The sequence below is a fragment of the Falco punctatus genome (assembly GCF_963210335.1).
Source record: "Falco punctatus genome assembly, chromosome: 2".
Taxonomy (NCBI): Eukaryota; Metazoa; Chordata; class Aves; order Falconiformes; family Falconidae; genus Falco; species Falco punctatus.
In genome coordinates, this window is record NC_137581.1 from 62,543,904 (window position 1) to 62,557,559 (window position 13,656).

General features: G+C 37.6%; 1 protein-coding gene across 4 annotated transcripts in view; it reads left to right on the plus strand.

Annotated features, from left to right (window-relative positions):
* The window catches only part of MYO16 (myosin XVI), a 452,710-nt gene that overhangs the window by 233,984 nt on the left and 205,070 nt on the right, over positions 1-13,656 (plus strand). The window lies entirely within an intron of this gene.

The following is a 13,656-nucleotide window of genomic DNA, read 5'->3' on the forward strand; positions in this document are numbered from 1 at the left end:
CACTTTTTTCAGTTATTTTCTTATATTCTGATGCCAAACTCTTATTTATAGCTAACTTTTTTGCTGTGTATATTTCTGTGGATGAATGTCCAGGATTCACTTAACACAGAAGTTGCAGTCAAAGTTTTCTAGTCACTAAGTAGAAGGGTGCCCTGGGTTTGTGATTTGGAGGCCATGCCTAAACATGACTTGTGCCTCTTAATAACCTACCTTTTCACTTTTCCTTCATCCTCACTTTCCCCAGACAGTGAGCCTTTTTTACAGTCTGACCACTTTAGGAGGAGCTCCCCGCTGCTCCCACTGACTCACCTCATGGCTCACAAATCACCACTTACCCACAGGTACCTTCCAAAAACCTCTCTGATACATCCTAGCTCAGCCTTCTGTGGTCCTGGCCTTTCTCCTGTCAGGTCTCTGCTGCACCTCCTGGAAAACTCCTCCCTTCCTATCTTTGTCCTCCATCAGGAGGGGTTGGACCTGCTCTGCCATGGACACAAGACTGAGCTTCCCAATGTTGCTTTGAACTCTAAATACAAATTGCTTTCTTCTGTTCAGATTCCTACTGATGGCAGGGCTATCCTTCCTGATGCTGTGATTGTAGGTGTACTGAATTAGTAAAAAAATGCTATGAATTGTAGCTGTCAAGCCATTCCCCTGTTTCTTTGGTATTTTCCCATCTTGTAGTGCCTATTTCTATCGCCATCAACCATGCTTTTAAACATAGCTCAGAATGGCAAAAAGTTGTTGATTCTAAACAGAAGTCTGTTTTTTGGGGTTTTATTTTGTTTGTGGGTTTTTTTGTTTGTTTGTCAGTGTGGTCTTTTTTTTTTTTTTTTTTTTTTTTCCTAAAAAATATAAATTAAAATCCTCACAGACTTCTGGAGTATGAACTTCATAGACAGATAATTCTGATCTCAGTGGAGACAGTCCCTTTCATTTAGATGAAACTGTAGCCAACAATTAAAGGAGAACTAGGATTTTTGTTCATGTCTGTTTCTGGTATCTCAGTTGCTTTTTGGTACTCACATGAGTAAACCTGTGAGTTACAAGATGAAGGTGCTGAGATACAAGAGGCTGGATGTAGCTGATGTTACTACACCCTTAATGATCTGAATATGAAGTCAAGATGGCTTTTTTTGTGGGGTTATATTTTTATCTTTTGAGTCTTTCACTGCAGGTGCTCCATGTGTTAAGATTCAAGGAGTAGATTCTAAGCAAGCCAAAATGTCTAATGAAAAGCAAAAAAGACATATATATTGGTAGACAGATGTAACTGAAGTACTCATGCATATATATTATAATTCACCTGTTAAACTGTCTTCTTTAGAAAACTGATACATACATATTTTTAGATTTTTAAAACCATTTAAGGATACAATTCAATGCTTAACGTTATATATTGATTCATGTCCCAAAATGGCTTATATGTATTTCTTTATCACATGTGTTCTTATTTTCATTGAATAATTAGCTTTCAGCCTCTTTTCAGACTTCAGAAAATGAATAATATGCTTTATAGCAATAAGATAGTAAAAATGGAGTCAAAACAATAGTAAAAATAAAAGTCTTGAAGCTAGTTAGTTCTGCCGGGATATAGATTTCTCCTACTGAGATACCCTGTATCTGCTCTTTTACAGTGTATGAAAGCTCAGTATATTTTCATAATAGAGTAAGTTATTGGTTTATGTATGTATGGCCTGAAGTATACCCTCAATAATTTCTGGAAGGTTAAATTTACAGAGAAATTTTTTTCAGCAAAAATATACTAAACTGAAGTTTTGTTAGCAAGTGAGGCATCAGTGACATTTTGCATGTGCCGTAGTTCTATTTTTCTCATCCCATCTTGTCCTGTGCTGTCCTGCAGTTCTACTGCCCTCACTGATCCCTCTGGATCCTCATGTGATACTGCAGGCTGGCACACATACACTCTACCTGTGTTCAGACTCCAGTAGGGCAAGAAAACTCTTATTCAGAAGTCAGGTTATTGCAGTGATGTAATCTTGAGCTGGAGCTACTATTTCTTGCAGGTCAGGATGGCTTATGAGTTCAGGCTTTGGTACTGTATTATTGTAGTTATACAATGGCTATAAGTCTTTTCCAGTGTGAAGCCACTGGTTTCATTGAAAATGACTTGGAAGAACTGACTTGAAAGGGCAGGGGAAGAACTTCTCTTTTGTTATGTACGTGTAACACATACATGATTGCAAAACTAACCCTGGATGACTTGAACTGCTTTCTTTGTCATGAAGTTAGGTATTTTTGTTTTTGAAACAGTCCTGTGCATGTAAAGTTTGTAATTGAAAGTGGCTAACAGAAAAAATGTCTTTCCTTTTGAAGTGTTCTGAGAGCTCAGATTGCTATCTTATGAGATGATCCTTTTTGCTGGCTCTTTTGTGGACCTTTGTCTCCCTTTATAGTCCAGATGATGATGTCAGTGATTCTAACTATTCTAGGTGTTTTCAGCAAGAAGCCAGGGACCAGTTGTGCTAGTCAATGTACAAGCACTATGGGTACATACATGTGGTGGAAGACAGAGGAATTAACATTGTGCTCTTCCTCACTTAAAAATAAGAAAATATAGAGCAAATATCTTCCCTTTGTACTGTTAATGAATAATACAATTTGGAGATACTTCATTATCATTAAAGATGAATATGGAGATAAATATGGCTTTTATGTAGATTCTCTTTGTAAGAAACAAGTAAATAATTTGAATTCCTTCATAAGAGGGATTTATTGGATGTCAGGGAAAATATTTCATCTGGAAGCTAAATCATCAGGTGTTTTAAAATTTTCCTTTCTTATGATGATAGTTTTGAAACCTTTTAGCTTTAGTATGAATTCATGTGCATATCATATTTATAATTTCATTTTGGGTAATTAATTATAGATAAATGTAAGCATTGCTACTACTTTGGGAAAAAGTAGCATGACAAATGGAAATAACCTTAGTCAAGATATGATTTGGATAGTCTGTTTTAAATGAAAATATATTTATGAGGGAATAGTTATTTTCTAGCCAAAAATAATGTTCCCTGAGAAAGTCTTTAATATAAATTCTGGACTGTATCCCTTATGGTTTCACCCTCTTGTAACACATAATTGTGGCAGGTTTTTTTAAAAATTCTCTCTTGAAAAACTCACTACAGTGATAAATCTGTACGTTCTACTAAAAGACTAAAAAATTCTATTTCATTTTAGTTTGATGTTCTTTTCAGTTCTTTAAGAGGATTTCTTTCCTTCCAGGAATGTATCTGAACAGAAAAATAGCCTTTTCTTGTCTTGTAGCTTTTCTAATAAACAATGGTTCTTTAATGACAAGTCACAGAAGTTTCAAAAACCCTGTTCTAAACCATTGTTGTTTAGTAGTTTACTAGCACTGCTGCTGCAATACCTGCAGCCAAACCCCATCCAATAGATAATTAATATTATATTCCATAAGGACTGGTAGTTTTCCCTGTTTATAAAATACCTACAAAATTAATAGTAATTCAGATACATTTTTTGTTTGGAGAAGCTGCTTACTTTAATAAAATGCAATTGGATCAGTTACACAAATTAAACGGTTTTTCAAATATTTTGGACCTTACATACATACATTTTGCATACTAACTTATGAAAAAAATTGAGTAGGGATATTCTAATGAAGAAATTGTTACATAGTTTTAAAGTGACATCCAGACTCAGTTGAAGGACCTGAGCTCTAAACATACAATTTTATGTTTGCAAATACACAAAATACAAAAAGTGAGAAAATTTGGCTATTTAAAAGACCATAACAATAATAGATATGTTACTAATTTACTTTATCTGAAAAAAAAAAAAAAAGAGAAGAATCTAAGTTTTAAATTTATAATGAGAAAATTTAATTTGCATCTGTACAGGAGGAAACTTGAAAAGAATAAAGGTACTGCAAGCTTCTTATTACAAATCTCAATTTGTAAATTAATACACAATATAAGTGGATTGCAGAAACCTCATTGTTCCATCTTCCACATTAAATTATATGAGAAATTAGTGGAGCAAAGACACATTATCCTGAGTGAGCTAAGCACGTGAAAGACAAAACACCCACACCTTTATAATGAAAACCTGGCTTGCAGAGACACCTGGGTAATGGCAAAACTAGTTTTATTTAGGATGGGTTCTTCTCAACCAAATTTAGCCAGCTACAACTTAAATACAAAGTCAAAGCTTTGTCTTGTGTAATGTGAAGGATCACATCTAGAGTGCAATTCAGACAAATCTAGGAGGTGCATTTAAAATAGGTGGGATGAATTATTACTTGGACATCTGACCCTCCAAGATTATAGAGGTCACAGGCAATTAATATAGGTTAGAGGTGTAACCTGAACATTTTAAATATTTACAGGAGGAATCCAGACAGAAGCATGGGGCAAATGGGCCAAAGGATGGGTCAATTGCCCACTGGATGTGCGTAAAGCTGCACAGAGTGAATCCTACAGAGGGAGTGGAGCTAAATACTTCGAATAATGATCTTATCAAAAGCAAACCTATGAGTAGGTTGTTGCATTATTTCCAAACAGGGATTGAGTAAGAGTTGTAAGTGCCACCGTGTATTAGCTGATGTTAAAAAATATAAATCTGTACCTATCTTCACATATATTTGTAAAGAAAAGCAGGCACACAAATAAATTTACCATCTAAAATTTGCTGCAACAGTATTAGTGCAAATACTGAAAAAAAGCATGAGTGAATGATAAATGAATTGTCCTATTAGTGCCAGTCTGTAGATCCGGAGTAGAACATCCTTCTTGTATAGGAGTACAGGATATTACTAGCGAGTTTGAAGGATACGTACAGGATATGGCTACCAAGTATAGAATAAGGAAACTGAGGCTACTGCCTGGACCTCAGTCTCTCTGTTTGTAAGATGAGGATGTGCTTTGCAGGAACAGATTAGGTTACTAGTGAGTGCAACAGGCTACTAACTGAAATACTACCAGCTGCACACATTAGAAAATAATGGTAATAGCATTTAAAAATGGGCATATTTTTAAGAAAGGCTATTCTGAGTTTCTAAGACTGTTGTCAAGTTTTTATTTTTAATGCATGTTGAGATTCTAACATTTTACCAAAAAATTAAGGTCAGAGTTGCTTACCTTAATAGTTTTACCTTAATAAAATGATGGAATACAATCACCTGTTTGACACACATGCAAAACTCCATCAGTGACACACAAAAACGTCTTCAAAATAAACTATGCGGGCAACAAAACTAGCCTCAAGAAATTAGAATATGCCAGGGTTGCCTGTGTAAATTTAACAGCCCCTTTTTAGACATATACATTCTTAGTGCTGTTATTGATGGCAGTTTGAACTCCCTTGTCTCATTCACATTCAGCATGGGGAGTACTGTTGTGTGTGTGTATATATCTGTATCTATATGTGTGTGTGTGTGTCTGCTGCCTGTGCACAACAGATTGGGGCACGCCAGAGTGGGGCACACATTGTCACTTGGGTTCCACAGCCCCCCATGCTGGCACTGATACCAGCTATGGAAAGGTGACTTGTATTTCTCAGGCTGGCCCCCTAATTTGAATTTAGCACAGCAATCACTTTGTGAACAGCTAGTAATCTGGCACTGGTAGTGTTGTCCCTGCTGGACATCTTCCAGACTGCTGTGATCAGGAGAGCACACGCTCCCCCTCCCCATGGTGGGAATAGGCTGCAGCTCTGACATTTGCCTTGGGTACTTTGGCACAATTCCCAGGCACAAGCTGTTTCTTTGTTGTTTATCACAGAAATGTCACCTTTCAAACCAGCTATCGGAGGCATGCAGGTCAGAGCTGACTCCCCAGTAGCTTAAACACTACCTCTCACAAAATTTCATCCTTAGGGGATGCTGCCTATGTCTAAACTGCTAAATTGCTAAATAAAAGAAGGCTAAGGATTAAACCAGTCAACAGTCTGGCTCACATTCATATTGTTTAGAGATAGTTTCCACTATAGAATATTAGTCTTTTTTATAGAGAGCTGGTTGAAGTGGTCCAAAGCAGAGTCAGGTACAAAGCTAACAGTTAAGCAGTGTGGATTATAAGAGACACTTAAGGTTGCTCCGTTGCACTCTCTTACTTAGTGAGACAGATTTAGCCTCTGGCTTTGAGGTTTAGCAGTTTCATGATGTCAGAAAAAAGGATAAAAGAATTGTGGAACTGCTGACTGTACCTCTCCAAGAGTAACTCCTACTCTAGCAAGGTTTTCTTCCCATCAATAAATTTGAAATATGCCAAATAAATAAAAATTGTTTAGAGGTGAGATGCCTACCTCATGTTTCCTAGCATGTTATATACATCCTGTGTTACTTTCAAAATTTATGTGTGAAATTGCTATTCTGTAAGTATATTCTCAACAGATATTTGGTTGGCTTGTTTGCTTGGACAGAATCATGCACCTTTATCTAGGTAGTTCATCCAAACACAGCATTTCTTTCAGACCATAGAAGGGACTCTGTGCTACTTGCTGAAGTCTGAAAGAACACACCTTATTACTATGTGACCTAATTTGCTCATCATTACAAAAAACACATTAGTCATTTGACTCAGCTATGAACTGTAGATTCATTTTCTTTTCTTGTAAGTGCATGTAGACCTCAAAATAATAAAAAAAACCCAACCTCACATCCATCATTACAATATGCTTCAATGCAGATGGGATATCTCAACTCATTGTAGGAAATTATATTTAATCTCATTCAAGTTTGATCATTGCTGAAGCAGTTCCTTTGAATACAGTTTCTGGACTTCTGCAAACACATTCCACAAATGTTTTCAAATGAGAGGAGCCTAAAAAAGGGGGTGCTTGTTCAGTATTTTAAAATTTATTAACTAAAATAAATAAATAAATAAATAAATTTAAAAAAATAAAAAAAAATAAAAAAATAATTAATTTAAAATACTCAGGGAATATATATTTTCCCTGTCAAGCAGTTGGAATCTTTCATTTGTGGTCAGAAAATCCTCTAGAGAATGTTTGTTTTCTCCAGACATATCTCACCCTGTTTTCTTTAGTCTTTTTGTTCATCTTTGGCATGTGTGATTGTACTCAGGTAGAAGAGCAGCATTTCCCTTCAGATCAAATGACACTCATTTTCTTCAAACAGAGAGACCACTCTGGGATTTCTGCCTGTGATATTCTTCTTTCAATATATTCAGAAGGTTTCTAAAAACGATGCAAATGCTAATTGTGGGTACAGAAGAGTAAGGCAAGAAAAGCTAGACTCACACAATACCAAATAATAAGAAAATAGATTTACAAGTTTGAACTTCATATACAGACCGGGGCAACCTCAATTTACAAAATTGTGATAAAATTTGCAGTGTTTGCATGTATGTTTTTAAAGCTGAGATGTGCACAGACTATACTATATACTTATCTGATTATTGTGGGATCTTAGCAAGCAATATGAATTTCATTTTCCTTGAAATAGCAGCTGTAGTGACTTTCTCTTATATATGAGACATATATGAAAAAGAAGTCTAATAAGACTGTTCAGGCACAGACTTTGAGAAGTGCCTCAAAATGATCCTCTGTGTAGTATTAATATGTAACTTGTAGGAACATAACTTATAAGCACCTTTCATCACAAGATCACATGATATTTCTCCCCAATTTATTTTATTTTTTCTTGGTTTAGCTTCCTGGTGGATTAAAAAATAGAAAAGTAGCTTATCAGTCTTGAAGTAACGATTGTTAAAGTCTTTACTTCAGCTGTAGAAAAAACTTCTAAGCAACCTTTGTCACTTGCTTAGATAGCTGAAAACAGTATTTCGTTGTCCTTTATTTGAACAATATATTCCAGAGATTTAAAAGGCATACTCTTAGGCCCTGTAGGTTAAACACGCTGACTGTAGAAAAGTAGTGGTGACTTGGGGAACCTGGGTTCCATTCCAGGCTCTGTGTATGAACAGACACAGTCTTTACAGTTCATTCCTCCCACACATAACCTTATTTGTCCCATTGACTCCAGTCTGTTCCATTCTTGTCTATTCTGTTGCCTTATTGTCCCATTCATTTGACTGGCTTCATGTCCTTTCCTTATGCATCTTATTCCAATCCTAATTTCCTTGCACAGCCAGTTTCTGCCCCTCCTCCTCTCCCTGGTTCTCATCCAAGCTTTCTCTTTTCTTTGCTTTGGCTTCACGCCAACCTTCCTGCCCTTCTGTTGTACTTACCCTTTTTTCCTACTTGCTCACAGTCCCAATCTCTCTTGTTCAATCTCAGTGTTTTTTCCTCACCATGTCACTTTCTTCTTTCATTTTCTTTTTCTGCTTAGTCTGTCTCTACCTACATCCTGGCTCCTTGCATGTTTCCCTTCTTCCCTTTCATTCAATTTATTTCATGCTGTTAGTTCCAAAGTCCAGCGTTTTATCCATGCTCTGTTCTATTTTTTCCCCTCCACTCTCCTACCCTGCTGCTAGTCTCATTCCCACAACCTACTTTTTCTAATCTGTTCCACTTTGCTAACCACAGGTGGTTATGGTCCCCATTTTTCTGCACTTAAATAGAAAAATATCTTCCTCATCTATATTGCATTAAGAAGGGAGATCTTTAATGAGTTTCAGACATAATTTCCTGTGTCTACATCAGTACTGTGGTTCAGATTTGTAATCACAGAGAAAATGCTATTTAGCCTCTGAATGATACTGCTCTTATTTAGAGGTTTCCATATGAGACTTTGGCTTTAAGGGAGACTCAGTCTTCTAAGGCGTGCTATTATTTAATCAAGAACAAATATATAATCTTCAGAACTCAGTTCACAGTAAATCTAATAGTTTAATAATTACCTTGCTCCCTAATGTTGGGAGCTTCTCTCTTGGGGTTTGTTTTGTTTGTTTCACTCCCTAGTAGCTTAAGGTTCCTAACCTTCACTTCTTAATTCCCTCGCTTAGTAAAGTACCTATTATCACCCCATTCCATTAGTTAAATAGTCTTCAGTGTTATTTTAAGCAGTTTAATTATTCCATGATTTATCTGATCGTTTTTTTTTACTCTGTGACTTATCTGATCTTATTTTATTCCATCTGCTGAATATATGGCTAGCATGACATTACAGCAATTCTATCACAGAACCTTAGTAATGATAATAATAATAGTAATAATAAAAAGTGAAACTACTTCCCTGATTTACATTTTTTATTGCAAATCTTTTAAACATCCAAGTGGGTGTTTAAACAGAGACACTGATACTGATTAGACTAACATTTAGGCCTACAGTGGTCCATGCTAGCAAAAGTGGGCTCTTTGATTTATCCACTATAATAAAAAACCTGTCTTGTAAGCATCTGGTGGCTGATTTTTTCAAAGGTTTGAAACTTGGCTAAGTTTTCACAATTTTCCAAACAGGTAACAGAAGCAATATTCTCAGCCCACAGAATTAATCTTCTGCTTAATACAAAGTCTTCAAATCGTACAAATGTTGGAGTTCACAAGGGTTCAGCAATATATTTTGTAGCACCCTGCTCCCAGAAGAGCTTCATTTTTGGTTCATGTATCTTTCTGCCTAATTTAAAAAAAAAGTAAAAAAATAACAAGCTCTCACGGGCATCGGTCCTAGCAAACTGCCTAACAAAAATCATACAGTGAAGTAAACATGCACTGTTGCAACCCAGTGAAGTTTGGCCTTGTAAGCATTTGAAAACTGGTTCTTCTAAGTGCAGCTGTAGCCCATCTTACTCAGTGGTGAAGACTGCAGATTATAATAGTGTAACTAGTGGTATTTCATGTGTTCTGCCTAGAGGTTTCATAGTGTTTAGTGAATCAACACCTTAGGTGTTAATACTTGGGAATTTCACTGTGTTTCACACACTAGTGTGAGATTGATGGTCTGAAATAATACTGATTTTGATCTAAGGTTGTTGATCCACTAGTCTGCTATTATATGGCTTTGTCTCACTGTGGATGAGAGCATGCTGGGGACCGTATCCAGAGAAAATGGAGTGGGAACCTGAGAAGTGAAAGCAGGTGGAAGGAAATTGCAGCAAGAGAGTAGGAAGGCCTTAGTCAAAGAGACTGGATGTCAAGAAGGAAAACTAACATTGTCCCAAGAAAAGGGTAAAACATCAATAAAAGAGCAGAAGAAAACAAGATGGGGAGATACATGTGAAAAGCTGTGAGTTTCATATACAGGGAACAGAGAAAAAAGGCCTGAGGAATAAAAAATGATGGGGAGGGGGATGAACAAACAGTTGATGGTAATTCAGGATGGTAGGAAATGTCCAATGTTGAAACACAAAGAGAGGAGTGGAGGAGTGGAGAGAAACGTTGGTTTTGACAGGGAAGAAAAGTGAAAGACTGAAGGAATTTACTGTTGGGGGTACATGGGAATTGGATGATGCATATTCATTGCTGTGCAAAATAGCACAGCAGGACATTTACATAAAACCTCCAGCTTTCTGAATTTACAACTAAAGCAGGTATCTCTCCAATGGTAAAGAAAAGGGAATATACAATCTGAGGTAGTGACACTGGGGCTTGGATAATAAGAGTTCAAAGCTCAGCCAGAGCCAGCAGCTTATCCTTTGCAGGGGCTGCACAGATCTAGCATCCTGTGCATAGCCGCAGAGGAAAATACCCGACCAGCCAGGAGAGAAAGATGCTTTTCAGGAGCATTGATTCTGCTCTGCAGCTAATTTACTAACGGTAAAACTAACATGGCTTGAGAGCAGTTTGGAGCTTCCTTTGCAGCCTCAAGTGCGTAGGGAGATTCTTGAGTAATGTCTTTCACCCCTTCATGCCCCGTATTTCCTACCCGGTCACTACAGTCACTTATCTGTGGCAGCAGGCCTCACAGCCTGTCAGCTGGCCAACACTGGTGCTCCTAAGCCTGCGGTTTATGAAACTGAGCAATGGGCTTTCTTAGCTAACATTTAATGTGTGGTAAAACTTAACTCCTTTTTTGGCATGGGGAAGTTGTATTTGGTTTTATAATGTGCCTATTGCAGTAAATTTATTTATGCTGCCTTTTGGCCTCTTAGAGTTTTTTATTTTCAGTGTTGCACTTCATGTTTCACTAGGTTTAAAGAACTGTTCAAGTCCAACGCTTCCCTGTCCAGTCAGTGTTTTCCCTGTTCATCTGTGCATGTTTTTCTAGCTACTTAGATCATAAGTGTTTCTCCCATTAGTATGAGTTGCACTTTATTTCCTTGTAGTATTTCCTTTGAGGACTAAAGCTTAGGTTCACAGTAGGCAGGCTGCATTTTTTCCCACTTGCTGTTTTGGAAAAAAAGCACATAGCTCTTTTGATGTAACTGTTGTGTCCTGCCTGCATATCTGATCATGCATTCTGTTTTGTTTCTCAAGCTCAGTTTCTACATGTACAAACCTCCTTTTTATTTAATTTTGCCTATGTAAAGCTACAATTAGTATAATCTTTCTTTATATATTTTAATTAAGAATTTCCCTTGTCCATAAATATTCAAACTGTTATAAGTTTGCTAACAGATTGATTCTAATGGAAAAAAAAAATTGGTATTTTCTGCAAAAGTCATAGATGACCTTTACCACATTATGCAGACTCACAGAATGTTTGAGATTGGAAGGGATCCATGGAGGTCATCTAGTCTGGTCAAGTAGGGACACCTACAGCAAGTTGGCCAGAACCATGTCTAGTCAGCTTTTGAATGTCTCCAGGGATGGAGACTTCACACCTCTCTGGACAACCTGTGCCAGTGCTAGGTCACCATCACAGTGAAACAGTGTTTCTTGATGTTCAGAGGGAATCTCCTGCATTTCGGTTTGTGCCCATTGTCTCTGGTCCTGTCACTGGGCACCACTGAAAAGAGCCTGGCTCTGTCTTCTTTGCATCCTCCCTTCAGGTATATACCCACATGGATGAGATTCCCCTGAGCCTTGTCTTCTCCAGGTTGGACAACTCCAGCTCTCGCAGCCTTTCCTCATATGTGAGGTACTCCAGTCTCCTAATCATCTTAATGGCCTTTTTCTAGACTCTCTCCATGTCTCTTTAGTGTTGAGGTGTCCAGAAGTGGACACAGCACTCCAGATGCAAACTCACCAGCGTTAAGTAGAGGAGAAGGATCACCTCCCTCCACCTACTGGCAACACCCCTCCTAATGCAGCTAGGGATACCATTTACTTTCTTTGTAGCCAAAGCACATTTTTTGCTCACATTCAACTTGGTTATCTACTTGAACCTGCAGGTCCTTTCCTGCAAAGCTCCTTTCCAGCCAGGCAACCCCCAGCATGTGCTGGTGCCTGGGGTTGTTCCTCCTCAGGTGCAGGATTTCGCACTTCCCCTTGTGGAACTTCATGAGGTTCCTGTCAGCCCATTTCTCCAGCCTGTCAAAGACACTCTGGATGGCAGCATGATTCTTTGGCATATCAGCCACTCCTCCCACTTGGTGTCATCTGCAAAATTGCTGAGGGTACAATCTACCAGGTCATCCAGATCATTAGTGAAGATGTTTAACAGACTAGGACCCAGCACTGATCCCTGGGGTACACCACTAGTTACTGGCCTCCACCTAGACTTCTTGCTACTGGTCACCACCCTCTGGGCCCAGAGACTGAACCATTTTTCAATACACCTGAATGGTGGAATGGCAGTGCATTACCTGTTTCTCTGCTTGGCAAGCATTAGATCAGAACAGGCTTGAATGAAGGTTTACAGTGGAGCTTTGCAGTTAATTTGAAGACTTCCTTACTACTATAGTATCTTAGAAAAAACACAGAAATAACTATCTGAAAACATATTAGTGATGGCCAAAGTCACAGACTGATGTGAGGTGGGAACTGGAATCTGAATGCTGAATGAGTGGGAACAGGTAAAGCATGGAGTGTCTATGAAAACCTTTGAAAATGAAGGCAAGCAGTTTCTGGCTTGGTGGGAAAAGCAGCAGCCCTGGGGGGAATCTATATGTAGGACTTTCAGATTAAAGGGGTAAGATAGGAAAATATTTTTTTGCAGCAGCGTTGTCAACTGTCAAAGGGCAAGATATCCAGTAAGAGATGTCAGAGAGACGTAGACAAACTATAATTTGGACAAAACACCAAGAATAGAGAGAGCACCATTCTTTATTTGTACCAAAAAAAGGTAACTAAGTGTGTGTTTCATGAAGGAAGGTACTCAAAGATAAGTTCTCAAAGCAGAAAAGTAAGGTCTAAAGGGTTTCCTGGTGTCCTGTCAAAAGGCACTGAATAAATAATCAAGGGCATAAGAGGAGAAACAAGGCAAGTCATATTTTGCAAGCAGATGTTTTAAGTAATTGCCATTACTAGTAGTTTTGTGCACAGTGAGTCATCACATTGTTTTTTCTTTCCCATTTATATTAATTGGCAAAGACATCACTGGGAAGTAAGAATATATATAGTCATTTTTAGGGTCTACAATATTTCATTAGGCATTGCAGTTTCTCTTAACATAGCCATATCTACTTTATTTGTAACTGCAATTTAAATACCTTTAGACTCTGGTAATTTGATGAAATTATTCTACTTTCTGAAGTAGAATCTATTTTACTATTGTAAAAATATTTCTACTGTTAGGCACAGTTCTGAAGATACAACAATGAACTTTAAAATACTCCTAAAACCTAAGTGAATGAGGTTAAAACTAACACAGACAATTTTGAGTATCCAAGAGCAGGTAATTGAAATTGCCAGTGACCTGAATACCTT